This window comes from Onychomys torridus, chromosome 4, assembly GCF_903995425.1.
Source record: "Onychomys torridus chromosome 4, mOncTor1.1, whole genome shotgun sequence".
Taxonomy (NCBI): Eukaryota; Metazoa; Chordata; class Mammalia; order Rodentia; family Cricetidae; genus Onychomys; species Onychomys torridus.
In genome coordinates, this window is record NC_050446.1 from 93,291,226 (window position 1) to 93,305,507 (window position 14,282).

The window sequence follows — 14,282 nt, forward strand, 5'->3', positions numbered from 1 at the left end:
ATGATGATGGCATCTAGCATTGGAGCATGTATTTTAATTGTATTTATATAATTATTTGTGTTTTCCTCTGTTTACAGTTTTGGAAATTTTTGTATCTTCTAAGTTTCTCTTTTATTCATTTTAAAGGATTTTTTTCATTATTAAAGTGCATCAATTACTTGAAATCCTTTATAATTAGTATCTCTATTAAGAGTATTTGTAGGGTTGGGGATTTAGCTCAGTGGTAGAGCGCATGCCTAGCAAGCGCAAGGCCCTGGGTTCGATCCTCAGCTCTGAAAAAAAAAGAGTATTTGTAGTGGAGCTTGGAGCTGGCTCACAGCTGTTCGTAACTCCAGTTCTAGGACATCCAATGCCCTCTGCTGGCCTCCATGAGCACTGGGCATGGAGAAGGCACATACACATCAGGCAAAACACTCATACACATAAAGTTAAAGTAAGTCTTTTAAAAAAATATTTTTGCTGGTTATAGTGGTACACTCCTTTAATTCTTAGCACTTAGCAGGCCAAGGTAGGTGAATCTCTGAGTTTGAGAGGCCAGCCTGGTCTACAGAGTGAAGTTTCAGGATAGCCAGGGAACACAGAGAAACTGTCTCCAAAAACAAAAACAAATAAATGAAAAAGGTATTTTGTAGAAGGTGCCTGGTGGTACAGAACTATAATTTTGGGATATTGAAGTAGTATCACATGTTTAAAGCTAATCTGGACTCCAAAAGTAATTTTCAGGCAAGCCTCCTGTGAACTTCACTGAACCCATACATACCAACAACACCAATATGGAACAAGCCTGGGCTTCATGAGATCCTATCTCAACAACAGAGGCTGGGGGGCTGGAGAGATGGCTCAGAGGTTAAGAGCACTGACTGCTCTTCCAGAGGTTCTGAGTTCAATTCCCAGCAACTACATGTGGTTCACAACCATCTGTAATGAGATCTGACACCCTCTTCTGATCTGCAGTCATACATGCTGTATACATAATAAATAAATAAATTTTTTTTTAAAAAAAGAGGCTGGGGATTTAATTCAGTTGGGAGAATGCTCATCTAGCATGTACAGAACCCTGGGTTTGATCCCAGACATGGCCTAAACTTACTGTGGTGGTGCACTCCTGTAATCCCAGCACTCAGGAAGTAAAAGCAAGAATATCAAATTTCAAGGTCATCCTTGGCTAGATATCAAGTTTGGGATACACAAGACTATCTCTAAAAACAAAAGCAATACCCTCAAATATATAACCACAGTGGTTACAGTTTTGTCATCTGTCCACTTTGTCAAGTTCTTCCAGGCCTTAGACACCAGCTACACCCTAATCACAAACTGATAATGAGCAACACATGGATGCTGCCTGTACTATGAATTCTAACTGGTCTTAATAAAAAGCCGGAGTCAGGTAATGGGATGAAAGCTGAAAGATCAGAGAAACAGTGCAGCCAGCCACTATAATGACTTCTTACCTCTACTGAATCCTCAAACCGAAAGGGCTGAGCTTTTGCTGCTACCCCACTTCAACACTTTCTCCTCTGCTCAGCCATATCACTACCTGTTTCCTCCACCCAAGTACTGTGGATCAAAGGCACGAGATCCTTTTTTTCCTCCCATTCAGTTCTTTATTAGACCATCAGGTGTTTTGGACAGGCACAGTAACACAGCTTTGCAGAGTTAAACAAATGCAACATAACAAAAGTAACACACCTTAAAATAATATTCTACAACAGTTTAGTTTGTTGTTCTTTGTTTTGTTTTAGACAGTCTTGCTATGTAGGTCAGGTTGGCCTGGAATCCATAATCCTCATGCCTCAGTGTTACCAGTACTAGGGTTCATATAGGATTAAGAACCCATGGTAGCCGGGCGGTGGTGGCGCATCCCTGTGATCCCAGCACTCAGGAGGCAGAGACAGGTGGATCTCTGTGAGTTCGAGGCCAGCCTGGTCTACAGAGCTAGTCCAGGACAGGCTCCACCCTGTCTCAAAAAACAAAAAAATAAAATATAAAAAAATAGGGGTTGGGGATTTATCTTAGTGTTAGAGTGCAAGGCCCTGGGTTCGGTCCTCAGCTCTGGAATGAATGAATGAATGAATGAATGAATGAATAAATTTCAAGAAGAACCCGTTGATGTCAAGCATGCTGTGGGCTCTGTAGAAGCAGTGGGGAGGGAGATTTTTGCTTGTAAGAGGCATGCATGTGGGGAGCTTTGCAAAGCACAGGGGTGAAGAGAGATGCACTCAAATCCAAGTTCCTTACTCCCAGCCATGGAAACCCAAATCTCTGCCTTCACAGAATGATGGTGACAAGTATCATAGGGCTCAGAAGTTACCAGAGGACAAGCCAGGCTCAGATGGCTGACTCACAAATGACATGAGTTTAATGTTCAAGCAGATGCTAAGACATCCAGAGAATGGCCAAGGCCTTCATAGTGCACTCACAGTCTGGGGACTTAACACTCCAGCTCCTTCAGCCTCTTTTTTAGCCATGCTTCAAAGCAGTTTCTGCATCATTCCTACCTCCAAGCCATTCCATTTGTTGCCTACTCTGCACTCAGGCCCTTACTCTTGGCCTCTCCCTAGACTTCGACTGAATGTTGGATTTAAATACCCATCTCTGGCAAGATGGGTCAGTGAGTGAAGGTGCTTGCTGCGAAGCCTGGTGACCAGAGTCATCCCCAAGGCCCACATGGTGGAAGGAGAGAAGCAACTCTCATGGGTTGCCCTCTGACCATCCGGTGGTGGCCATGGTTCAAGTGTCCCCCTTAATAATAAATAAATGTAAACATTTTAAAACAAATCTATCACTCCTTCAGTCATTACTTGGAAGATGTTGGTGGGAGAGGCTCAGTCTGGCCAGTTCCATCTGTCATGTGCTGGGCTATAAAACTCAGCAGATGTAGGCTGGAGATACAGTTAAGTTGGAAGCCCTGAGTTCAGTCCCCAACACTGCATAAACTGGGAATGGTGGCAGATGCCCATAATTCAGCACCCCGCCTGCCTCACCCTAACAAATACTGGATTAACAGGTGTGAGCTACTATGCCTGGCTTGGGGTGAGTCCTTTATCCAAATATTGTACTGTGGTAGAATATATGATATAAAATTTACCTTTTAGTGAACAGCTCAGCAACACTAAACAGTTACCAATGCTTTGTAGCCAGTACCCATCTCCAGAGCTTTCCCATCTTTCCAGACTGAAACTCCGTTCCCATTAAACACTGCCTCCCTCCCCAGCCTCTGGCATCCACCATGTTTCTCTCTATGGATGAGTCTAGGGATCTCATGTAAGTGGAACCCTGAGTGCTTATCTTCTATGACTAGCTTATTTCACTTGACATAGTGCCCTCTGGTTCATCCATATTATATTACCTGTTGGAATTCCCTCCTTTTGAAAGTCTTATTTGAAACTGGAAAATATTTTCTCTGTAGAGAATAGTAAAAATGATAACATTTCCCAATAAGCCCTTTTAAGCCAAATAGCTGAATTAGACATATAAATATTGATTATATTCTGAGATACAGAAGAGACCTGTCTTCATCTTTTCAGAGAGTGAAGTTTTATTTAAGTTGTATAAGTGAGATTCCTATTCATCTTCCCCTTCACTGTTTGATTTATGGCAGACATTTTTCTATAGGCTAATCCATAACCTAAAAAGCTTTTAGCCTCCCCTCCTGAAAGTACAGCCAGCATATCCTTTCATCAGCTTGATACGGTACTAATTCTTTTCCTAATAGTGAAATGTTTCACTAAAGTATGCCCAGTGATTGGGCAAACCAAACTTAATATAATAAGATGTAGTCATCCTAGGGTCCTCCCTGTTAGGTAGCCTCCCTAAGTCTGTGAGTGCAGTCTGATTGTCCTTTGCTTTATATCTAGTATTTACTTATGAGTGAGTACATACCATGTTTGTCCTTCTGAGTCTGGGTTACCTCACTCAGGATGATATTTTCTAGGTCTATCCATTTGCCTGCAGATTTCACGATGTCATTGTTTTCTCTGCTGAATAGTACTTCATTGTGTATATGTATCACATTTTCTTAATCCATTCTTTAGCTCAATCCTTCATGATTGAACAACCCTTTCACAGAGTCAGTTATCAGACATCCTGCATATCAGATGTTTACAATTCATAACAGTAGCAAAATTACAGTTATGAAGTAGCAACATAATTTATGGTTGGGGATTACTACAACATGAGGAACTATTCAAGGGTCAAAGCATTGGGAATGTTGAGAACCACTGGCACTAGAGGCTGAGGCAGGTAGATCTCTGTGAATTTGGTGGCAACCTGATCTATACAGTGAGTTCCAGGCCAGTTGAAGCTATATAGTGGGAGCTTATCTAAAAAACAACAAAATGAGAACCAAATACTGCAAGCTAGGGATATAGCTCAGTGGTAAAGCCTAACTAACATGCACAGGGCTCTCTAGCCTCTATCCCCATTATGACAAAATGAAAAAGAAAACTAGTGTATAATATAAAAATTTCCTTTTAAAAATGTTTATGCTTGATGTGGTGGTACACACTAATTCCAGTACTTGGAAGACAGAAGCAGGAGGATCTCTGAGTTTGAGGCCAGCCTGATTTACATACCAGTTTCAAGCCCAACCAGGGCTACATAGTGAGACTCTGTCTAAAGAAGGAAAGCAGGCCAAATACTGCTTTTGAGCCTCTCTCGGAAGCTTAAAAGCCAGAATGGCAGTTTTCTAAAAGCAAGGGCAATAGGGAGGAAATGTAATTCTCTGTGCCAACTACTGTGGAGAATTGAAATCTTGGGGGTGGAGACATTACCGGTTGCTTCCATGATAGGCCAGCTAAAAGTGCTGGCAGATAGGTCATCTGGTCATGATACATGGTCATCATGTTGGACTGCAGATTTATTTGTCCAAATAAATGTACATTATATTTGGGTAGATGTTAGAGCTAGGTATGCCTTGGTTCCTGGCAGTCTCCAGGATCATCAGGGACAATAGGCATCCATGGATGGATATAGTAGTATAATGATGCAGGTATAAAAGATTGCTTCAAACAGTATGTTGTGCACATTTCTCCCATACAAGTTATGGTTGTTCATCCAATCCAGGGCCTTTCTGATGACCAGATGTGGCATGTGAAGAGGCAGCAGCTGAGAGCTTGGCCTGAGGATCTGGCTAGAGCCCAGTAGATAAGACAAGCAGGAGCACAAACCCATTCCCCCTGACCCAAGTGCAGACCTAGCAGTGTGAATGAGCCCTTGGAGAGACTGCCAATGCTACCTCATCAGTACAGCTGATAGAGAATGACTGTAAATTACAAAGAGCCAAATGAAGTGCTGCCTCCCATCAACTCCATTAAACCCAGTATCCCTCTTTTAAGCAAACAATTGCTAGAAGCAATAGGATCTTTCCTTGTTGTATTGGACCTTGCTAATATTTCTTATTTTGGTTTTTCAAGATAGGGTTACTCTGTGTAGCCCTGGCTGTCCTAGAACTAACTCTATAGACCAGGCTGGCCCTGACCTCACTAACATTTCTTTCATATCCCACTTGCTATGTAGCGGAGGTTAACCTCAAATTCAAGCTCTTCCTAATGAATGTTGGAACTGTGAGCAGGAGCCAGTACATTCTGCTCAACATTTTCTCATAAATTTTGGGATCTATGTCTATTTTTTTTAAGATCTATTTTTTCTCTTAGAACATTGAGTGTAATTCTTTATATCTTTGATACAGTTGGAATTGTTTCTTAATAAACTAGATCCTAAATTATTTTTCCATCTTGTAACTATCCTGACAGAAACAAAATGACTTTGCCCCTTTCTTTTGCTATCAGACTGTTGTGTTAATGAGCCCACCAAAATTGAAATCTCCCTAAGAGTGTCATGCTGGTAGAAGGGAAAGGCCCACTAGAGGCTATCCTGGGCTTAGAAAAGGGGTTTCTCCTGTAAAGAGTTTACCCACAGGGCGGTGGTGCGTGCTTTTAATCCCAGCACTTGGGAGGAAGAGGCAGGCAGATCTCTGTGAGTTCAAGGCCAGCCTGGTCTACAGAGGGAGATCCAAGACAAGCTCCAAAGCTACACAGAGAAACCCTGTCTTAAAATAAAAAAAAAAATTTTTTTTGACCCAGTTTTGACAACTTGTCAGACCCCCTTACAGGAAAGAAAGACTGGAGTCTAGACAAAATAGATCAGTGATAGGTAGGATGATACCTGATCAGGAGGACTTCTTAGTTATGCACACCTTATGCCTTTTAATTAAACCAAACCCCATGTCAGCACCCCAAAAATGGACTTGAGGGCTCTGTGGATGTCTTTGTCCCTGTTTCCTATGTGATCATATTAAATAAAGCCCCCTTTTATACTTTTCACAATTACATATTTAACTGGCCTACTGAGAGCATGGCCAAACTTGTAAGGGCTTCCCAGGTTCAGGTTCTAACTCTCAAAACTCCAATAACAAAATGGCCAGCTATGCAAGACAGGAAGACAGTTCAGCAGGTAAAGGTGCTTGCCCCCTGATGACCTTAGTTCAATCTTTGGACTCCTTAGAAAGTATTAGCCAGGTGAGATAGTTCCCTTGTACACTGTAAAGATTTATCACTTGAGTTGGTTTACTAAAATGTTGATAGGCCAATAACCAGGCAAGAAGTACAGGTGGGGTGACCAGACTAGGAGAATTCTGGGAAGAGGAAGACAGAGTCAGGAATTGCCAGCCAGACACAGAGGAAGCAAGATGAGACTCTCAAACTGAGAAAAGGTACCAAGCCCTGTGCCTAAACATAGATAAGAATTATGGGTTAATTTAAAGTGTAAGAGCTAGTTAGTAATAAGCCTGAGCTACTCGCCAAGCATTTATAAGTAATATTAAGCCTCCAACTCAATTTTTTGGGAAGCAGCTGCTGGGTATTTGGGAACAGGAAAGTGGAAGAGAAACTTCCTTCTGCCTACAAGTGACTACACTGGGTGCTCAGGACCCAAGTGCAGCCCTGAGCCTTTCTCAGGGTGGGCTTTTAAGCACAAAAAACACTTCCTTGGTTGACACACCTCAGCAAGAACAGAACTTTTCTGTACCAAAAAACAAAATTAGTACATTTTTTTTCCCCTGGAGTTTGATGGATTAGGTCTTTGCTTTTATTTTGGCAGGTATTGCTGCTTATGTGCTTATAGGTGGGCTTTTCTGTCCCACCAGTCAGTTCCCAAATAACCACACAGAGACTTAATATTAGGCTTGTCTCCAGCCAGCTCTTATAACTATTTCTACTAATCTATGTATGTTTCTCCGAGGCTCACTTACCTCATCTATGAGCTTCCCATGTTGCTTCTTCCATGTATGGCTCACAACTCCTCTGACTCTGTCCTACTTCACAGCATTCTCTCTGCCCTGAAAATCCTGCTGAGCTATTGGCCAGTCAGCTATTTATTAACAATGAGAGAAACACATTTTCACAGTGTGCAGAAGGATTATTCCATAGCATTTCCCTCTTTCTGTCTAATCAAAATGGAAGATTTTAACTTTAACATAGTAAAACTATATATAACAAAATAGTTACCAAGTAAGAAGTACAGTTTCAATATCCAGTCCATTTGTTTTTGGCAAAATTAGAGAAAATATTATCTATCTTACCTTTGTAAGTCTAAAGTTTTATACTTAATTTACCTTTTTCCAAAACTAAGGAAAACTATAAATTTAACTATTTAGTCTTTATCTCCATCAACGACCCCAGAAGGGTATAATGTTACCTTACGGGGACATCTGGCTGTCTGCTGTGTTAGGGCATCTATCTCTGGCCTACAGGCTTAGTATACCTGCTTTTTGAGAAGTAAGGAATTTTAAAGGACTGGCCTACCTTGTCAAAGTTTGGCAGTTGCTTTTTTGGGGGGATGTGTGTGTATGTCCTGCTCTTGTGCTCTAGACAGTATACTGTCAGGGCAGTTTTTTTGCCCAAATGACTAGCTTTTGAAATAAAGAAAGCAAATTCCATACAGAGTTTCTTCAATGCCCATCATCATCTTTTGAAGTAAATTGGTGCTGTCAGGAGCAGATGTGTCTCACGATCATGAAAAGGCTTAGGTTATTAAACCTATTAAATGGCATATTCTGTAGGTCTTTAAAGTGTCTGAAGACCATCTATCTATCTAATATTTTGTTTAACCTGAAAAACATATCTAGTATAACTATAATATGCTGTGTTTTCTAATTATACATTAAGCACAATACCTCAAAGGAGTAAAAATGTACATAACAGCATGACAAAATTAACCTTAAGTTTGTATCAATAAACCAAAATCCCTACCAATATAAAATATTTTGAGATTAATAGATGTTTTTGGATTAAAGGAGATTCAATAATTACCTTTTATCTTGTCATATTTATATCATATCTCTTTTTTCCTTTAGAAAGAGATCTTTGAATTTAAATCTTTTGTCTTAGCTTGTTTCCTGATTATGGTCAATAACAACTTGTAACTAACCCCCTTTTAATTGTTGGCAAACATGCATAACCAATCTCTTGTGGATGTGGGTGTTGTTTTCTCTATACTGCTTCCTGTTTTCTGAGGGCAATGGCATATTTGAGAGGAACCTTGAGAAAATTAGTTTAATGGTGTTCTGGATGCAGAACTTTGAGGAAACTGCAACAGAGGCATTTTACGATGCTGGGTCACTTGGGTCATTCATTTTCATTGGTGTCTGGTCCCCTTCTTCTGAAAATATATAAACACTTAAAGGTAACATACATATCTGCCTTAATACAAGTATGAACTGTGTTGTAAACAAGTTAGCCAAAGATGATTTTATTGTAAGATGTTTGAGCAGGTAAACTATGACAGAGTTTTGTAGTTGTTTAGGTTTATTTATTTATGTCTGTAGCCAGGATTTTCAGGAGGTCTTCTTTGATCAGACCTGATCCATATCAACCTAGAATGAATCCACAGCCCTCATTTCCTGTGGAAATAAAAGTGTAACCTCTCCCCCAAAGCAACACACCTCTTGATTTCCATTCTAAAGTCAAGATATTTTTAAAATATATAGATTGATTTAATCTAGCAGCTTTTTTTTTTTTTTTTTGGTTTTTCGAGACAGGGTTTCTCTGTAGCTTTGGAGCCTGTCCTGGACTAGCTCTGTAGACCAGGCTGGCCTTGAACTCACAGAGATCCACCTGCCTATGCCTCCCAAGTGCTGGGATTACAGGCGTGCGCCACCACTGCCAGGCTTGGATCTGTCTTTACCTAACATCTGTATTGGTTTTTGATCACATGAGATTTTTTTTTTTTTTTTTTTTTTTTTTTTGTCTTTGTGAGACAGGGTTTCTCTGTGTAACAGCCCTGGCTGTTCTGAAACTCACTCTGTAGACCAGGCTGGCTTTGAACTTACAAAGATCCACCTGCTTATGCCTCCCAAGCGCTGAGATTGAAGGTGTACACCACCACCACCACCACCAGGCTGAGATGGATCTTAAATTGCTGTGTTAGTCACGCATGCGTTGGTGTATGTCATTGGTGGCTGGCTCTTTCCCCTCTTAGTTCCCTGAGAGCTTAGTCTTATGGTGGAGGTACCAGCAGGAGCCATGTTTTCCATCCCAGCTCTGGGAAATTGTTGGGAACACAAAGAGCTGCGCCAGTATTTGCTGCTAGCACTAGGACAGGAAGCCTCTATTCTTTCTTTTTTTAAAAAAAAAATTATTCATTTATTATATATGCAGCATGTATGACTGCAGGCCAGAAGAGGGCACCAGATCTCTTATTGTAGATGGTTGTGAGCCACCATGTGGTTGCTGGAATTTGAACTCAGGACCTCAGGAAGAGCAGTCAGTGCTCTTAACCTCTGAGCCATCTCTCCAGCCCCTCTTTCTTTCTTTCTTTCTTTCTTTTTTTTTTTTTTAAATAATTTTATTTTATGAGCATTGGTGTTTTGCCTACATGTATGTTGGTGTGAAGGTGTCAGATCCCTTGGAACCAGAGATACAGTTGTGAGCTGTCATGTGTGTGCTGGGAATTGAACCTCGGTCCTCTGGAAAAATCAGCCAGTGCTCTTAACCTGAGCTAAGGAAGCCACTTCTGTTTGTTGTCAAGCCTACCCAAGAAAAGACAGTTTTCAGGAAACCACATTTGACTCTTTTTCTGTGCTTAGAATCTTTAAAAAAAAAAAAAAAAAAAAAAAAAAAGCTTTGTTAGGTCTCATATGGAAATTCTGGCCCCACGTTGGAACAAGAAGACCTGAATGGTACTTCCATCATGGTTTCAGTTGTGTTAAGGTCTGGGACCTGTTATAGTAGACATGAAAAAAATGGCTAGCTATGTGCTATTTTAGCACATTTAATAAAAGATCTTTAGTACCATTGATTTGTAATGCCTTATCATATACTAAATTGTTATTACTTGTATCTGTTTCAATTTGTGGGAATCTGAACAATGAACCTTCAAAGTCATCTACATTGTAATTCCTGACTCTAAGGTTACTCTTTTTGATTATAGAGATTTTGCAGATACATTAGCTGGGCATGCATGGCGTTACGTAACACACCTGTTTATCCCAGCACTCAGGAGGCTGAGCAGACAGGATTGTTTCCTAAGCTACATACCAAGACTGCTTTTAAAAAACAAAACCAAAATGCCAACTTTTTCTTCAGTGAAAAAGTTACACTTCTGCTGATTCAATTCAGTTTTATTAGAGCTTGATTCCCGGGATTTCAAGTCACTATTGGGCTGGAGATATAGGTCACTTGGTTGAGTGCTTGCCTGGCTTCATGAAATCAAGAGTTTGATCCTCAGCACCACATAAACCAGTCAGAGAGGTGAACCCCAGTAATCTCTGAACCAAAGTTCAAAGTAATCCAAGCTACATAGCAAATTTGAGGCCAGCATGGGCTACATACACCCTGTTTCAAAACAAAGCAAAACAGATATCACTGAATTTATGTAGTTTATGGTTTAGGCCAGGCAGTGGTGGCATACACCTCTAATCCCAGCACTCAGGAGGCAAAGATAGGTGATCTCTGTGAGTTCAAGACCAGCCTAGACTACAGAGTAAGTTCCAGGACAGCCAGAGCTGTTGCACAGAGAAAACCTGTCTTGAAAACAAAAAACAAAACTCAACTACCCAGGTTATTTTAAGCCTTTTAAGTGGAATTTAGTCCACTGATTCATTCTGCTCTTTTGGAATGGATGCATACCTCATTGATCTCAACAACAATATACAATAAATAAAAAAAAATACGTGCTGCTGGGCCTCTGAAGAACTGCAAAGAGCTGAAATTATCAGAATGCAAACTTTTTTTTACGTTTCTGCTCCCACTTTCTATCTCAACTCACCTTTCTGAGAATAAACCTTTTCTTGACGTCTCCACAGCTACGGGTGTCTTGCCTCTTGTTTCTAAGCTTAGGTTTGCCTAGATTCCAATTCTAAATCTCCAGGAACAATTTATTATTTACCTGCTATCTATAATTAGTTTGGTTATTTCTACAACCAAATGCTCCCTGAACTCTTCTGTCACTGTTATTTAGTTCAAACCTCTGCCTCTCACCTGAAATATTTTAAGAGTTTCATGTAGGACATGGAGGCTGCCATCAAGCCTAACAACCGGAGTTCAATCTCAAACACATGGTGGAATCAAAAAGCTTTGAAGTTGTCTTCTATCCTCCACAAGTAAGGGCCCACCCTCACACATACACATAGACGATGAATGTTTTTAAAATACAAACAGAAAACCCTGGTTTGGGGTTTTGTTTTGTTTTGTGTGTGTGTGTGTGTGTGTGTGTGTGTGTGTGTGTGTGTGTGTGTGTTGGTGGTGTCCTTGTCTTGATTCAACAATATTGTAAGGATTAAATAAAAACGTTGGTCAACTTTAATGCACCCCACAGCCAGCCCTTGTGGCACAAGCCTTTAAGGCCTAATAAGTCCAGCTATATGGTAGTCTGAGGCAGGAAGATTCACAGTTCAACATCACCCTGGGAGCCAGGCGGTGGTGGCGCAGCCTTTAATCCCAGCACTCGGGAGGCAGAGGCAGGTGGATCTCTGTGAGCAAGATCCAGAAAAGGTACCAAAACTACAGAGAAACCCTGTCTCAAAAAAACCAAAGGGGTGGGGGGAGAAAAACAAGATCACCCTGGGAAACTTATCCAGAGAAACGCCCAGAGCCCTCAGGCTTTGTCAATGCCTTTAATCTCACCACCCAGGAGTCAGAGGCTAGTGGATCTCTGGGAGTTTGGGGCCAGCCTGGTCTACAAATTGAGTTACAGGACAGCCAGGGTTGTTACACAGAGAAACTCTGTCTCTATAAACAAAAACAAAACAAAACAAAAATGTCAATCACGGTAGGTTATGTCTGTAACCTAGACTTTGAGAAGTTGAATTCGCCTGGGTTATAGACAACCCGTCTCAATTAGCAGCTGGGCATGCAGCTAAATTATTTTTAGCTTTTTAGCATGCATGCAGCCCTGGGTTCAGTCCTAGAACATAATATAGTAGTGGACCACTCCTGCAATCCTAGCACAGAAAACCAAGGTGGGGGAAGGACTGAAGTCATTCTCAGCTACAAAGAGCTCGAGGCCGGGCTCAAAGCACATTGATACAGAACAAGAAAAAACAAAAAGCTTAAGCTACAGGTCAAAGCTCCTGACAAACTACACAAACGCTTTTTCATTCTGAGCCTTCTTTTCTGGAGTTCCAATAAACAGCAAAACCTACTGCAGAGTGAGTTATTTTACCTTATTTTTGGTGCGTTTATAAATGTATATAACGTATTTAGAGTAGATTCACCCGTCCCAACAACGGCCCAACTAAAAGTACTTTTTCCTCACAACTCGCTGGCTCAGTTTGCAGGTTTTATCCCTTTATTTCAGCTTCTTCACCTCTTCGCCCACAGGGACCTTCGCCCATTGGTTCCCAGAAACACCCCACCTGCCCAAGGTTGGCATTCTAACAAAACTGTACACCACAAAGACCTTTTCCGCCTTAGGCCAGCAACCCGAGCGCAAGAATTTTGCAGAACAGCGCCCGCAGCAGTGCATGCTGGGTGATGTAGTCCCGGGCCGACCTCGTAGCCTGTGGGGACTTGTAGTCTTCAGTCAGTAGCGAGAAAGGTCAAGTCGACCGTCTTAGAGGAAGGCAAAAGTGACCTTCGGAATCGCTCAGCTTCAAAGTCGGCGGGCACGTCCGTCAGCTCTCAGCGGAAGTGGCTATAGGCGGGTCCGAGAAAGGCGTGATGACGTCGCAGGGATGCGGGCGTGACCGGCCGTGAGGGTTTGGCGGGATTTCTGAAAGTCGCGCGTCGCTGGGGCAAAGCCGCGGTGTCCCGGGAGCGCGGCTGGGAAGGCTGAAGTTTGCTCCTGTTCGTCAGAGACCACCCTTCAGAGGAACTGCGAAGCGGGTTGGAGCCGGTGACGGGGATTTTGTGGTGTGTGCGGAGCCGGCCGCCGGAAGCTGCGCGCGGCCCACGGCTGCGGACCGGTGAGTGCGAGGCGCGGGCGGAGCGCTCCCCCGGCCCCCCGGTTCCTCCGCCGACCCAGGCCCGTGCTCCCGTGGCCAGCTTTGGGGGTCCCCTCTGCGCCGAGAAACGCGAGGGTGGCGCAGCCGGGCACCGGGGCCAGCCGGCCGACGCTAACCGATCTACTGTCTTGTTCTGAGACCCGGCTCGCGCCTTAGTCCAGGCTGGACTCGAACTGCTGCCTTAGCTCCCAAATGCTGCAACTGAAGACTATGACGTTCATTTCCGTGGCCCCGACGCTGTGCTCACAGCTGTTAAATATTAGGGCCAAGCCTAACAGATTCCGGGTTACTGTGGTTTTTTTTTTTTTTTTTTTTTTTTTAAGTGGGGCGTAGTGGTTGGCGCCAGTGATTTCTGGAGACTGAGGTAGGAGTTCAAAGATTGCGTAAACAGAGTTAAGACCGAAAAGTGCGTGCGGAGTTGGGGATTTAGCTCAGTGGTAGAGGGCTTGCCTAGCAAGTGCAAGGCCCTGGGTTGGGTCCTCAGCTCTGAAAAAAAAAAAAGGCAAAAAAAAAAAAAAAAAAAAGAAAAAAAAAGTGCAACACAGATTTCTAAAAGAGAATCCTGGCTAGATGATTTACACCTACCCTGTGATCCCAGCTCTTGAGAGGAGAGGCAGGATGCAGTTTCAGGGCCAAAGAGAACTATATATGGACCAGCATGTCGCAGGAAAAAAGTGACGTAGGGGCACTGGAGAGATGGCTTCGCCGTTAAGAGCGCTTGTTGCTCCTGCAAAGGACCTGAGTTCAGTTCCCAACACCCACATGAACCACCCATAACTCCATTTCCCGTGGATCCCTTGCTTTCTTCTGACCTCCACAGACACCAGGCATGCTTGTGGTA

General features: G+C 42.5%; 1 protein-coding gene across 1 annotated transcript in view; it reads left to right on the plus strand.

Moving 5' to 3' along the window:
• The first annotated feature begins 12,995 nt into the window (after positions 1–12,995).
• Rad51 (RAD51 recombinase) overlaps positions 12,996–14,282 on the plus strand; it is a 35,481-nt gene continuing 34,194 nt past the window's right edge. The window contains exon 1 of the mRNA XM_036185188.1: positions 12,996–13,402. The gene's annotated coding sequence lies outside the window, so the exon portion shown is untranslated. The remainder of the gene's footprint in view (positions 13,403–14,282) is intronic.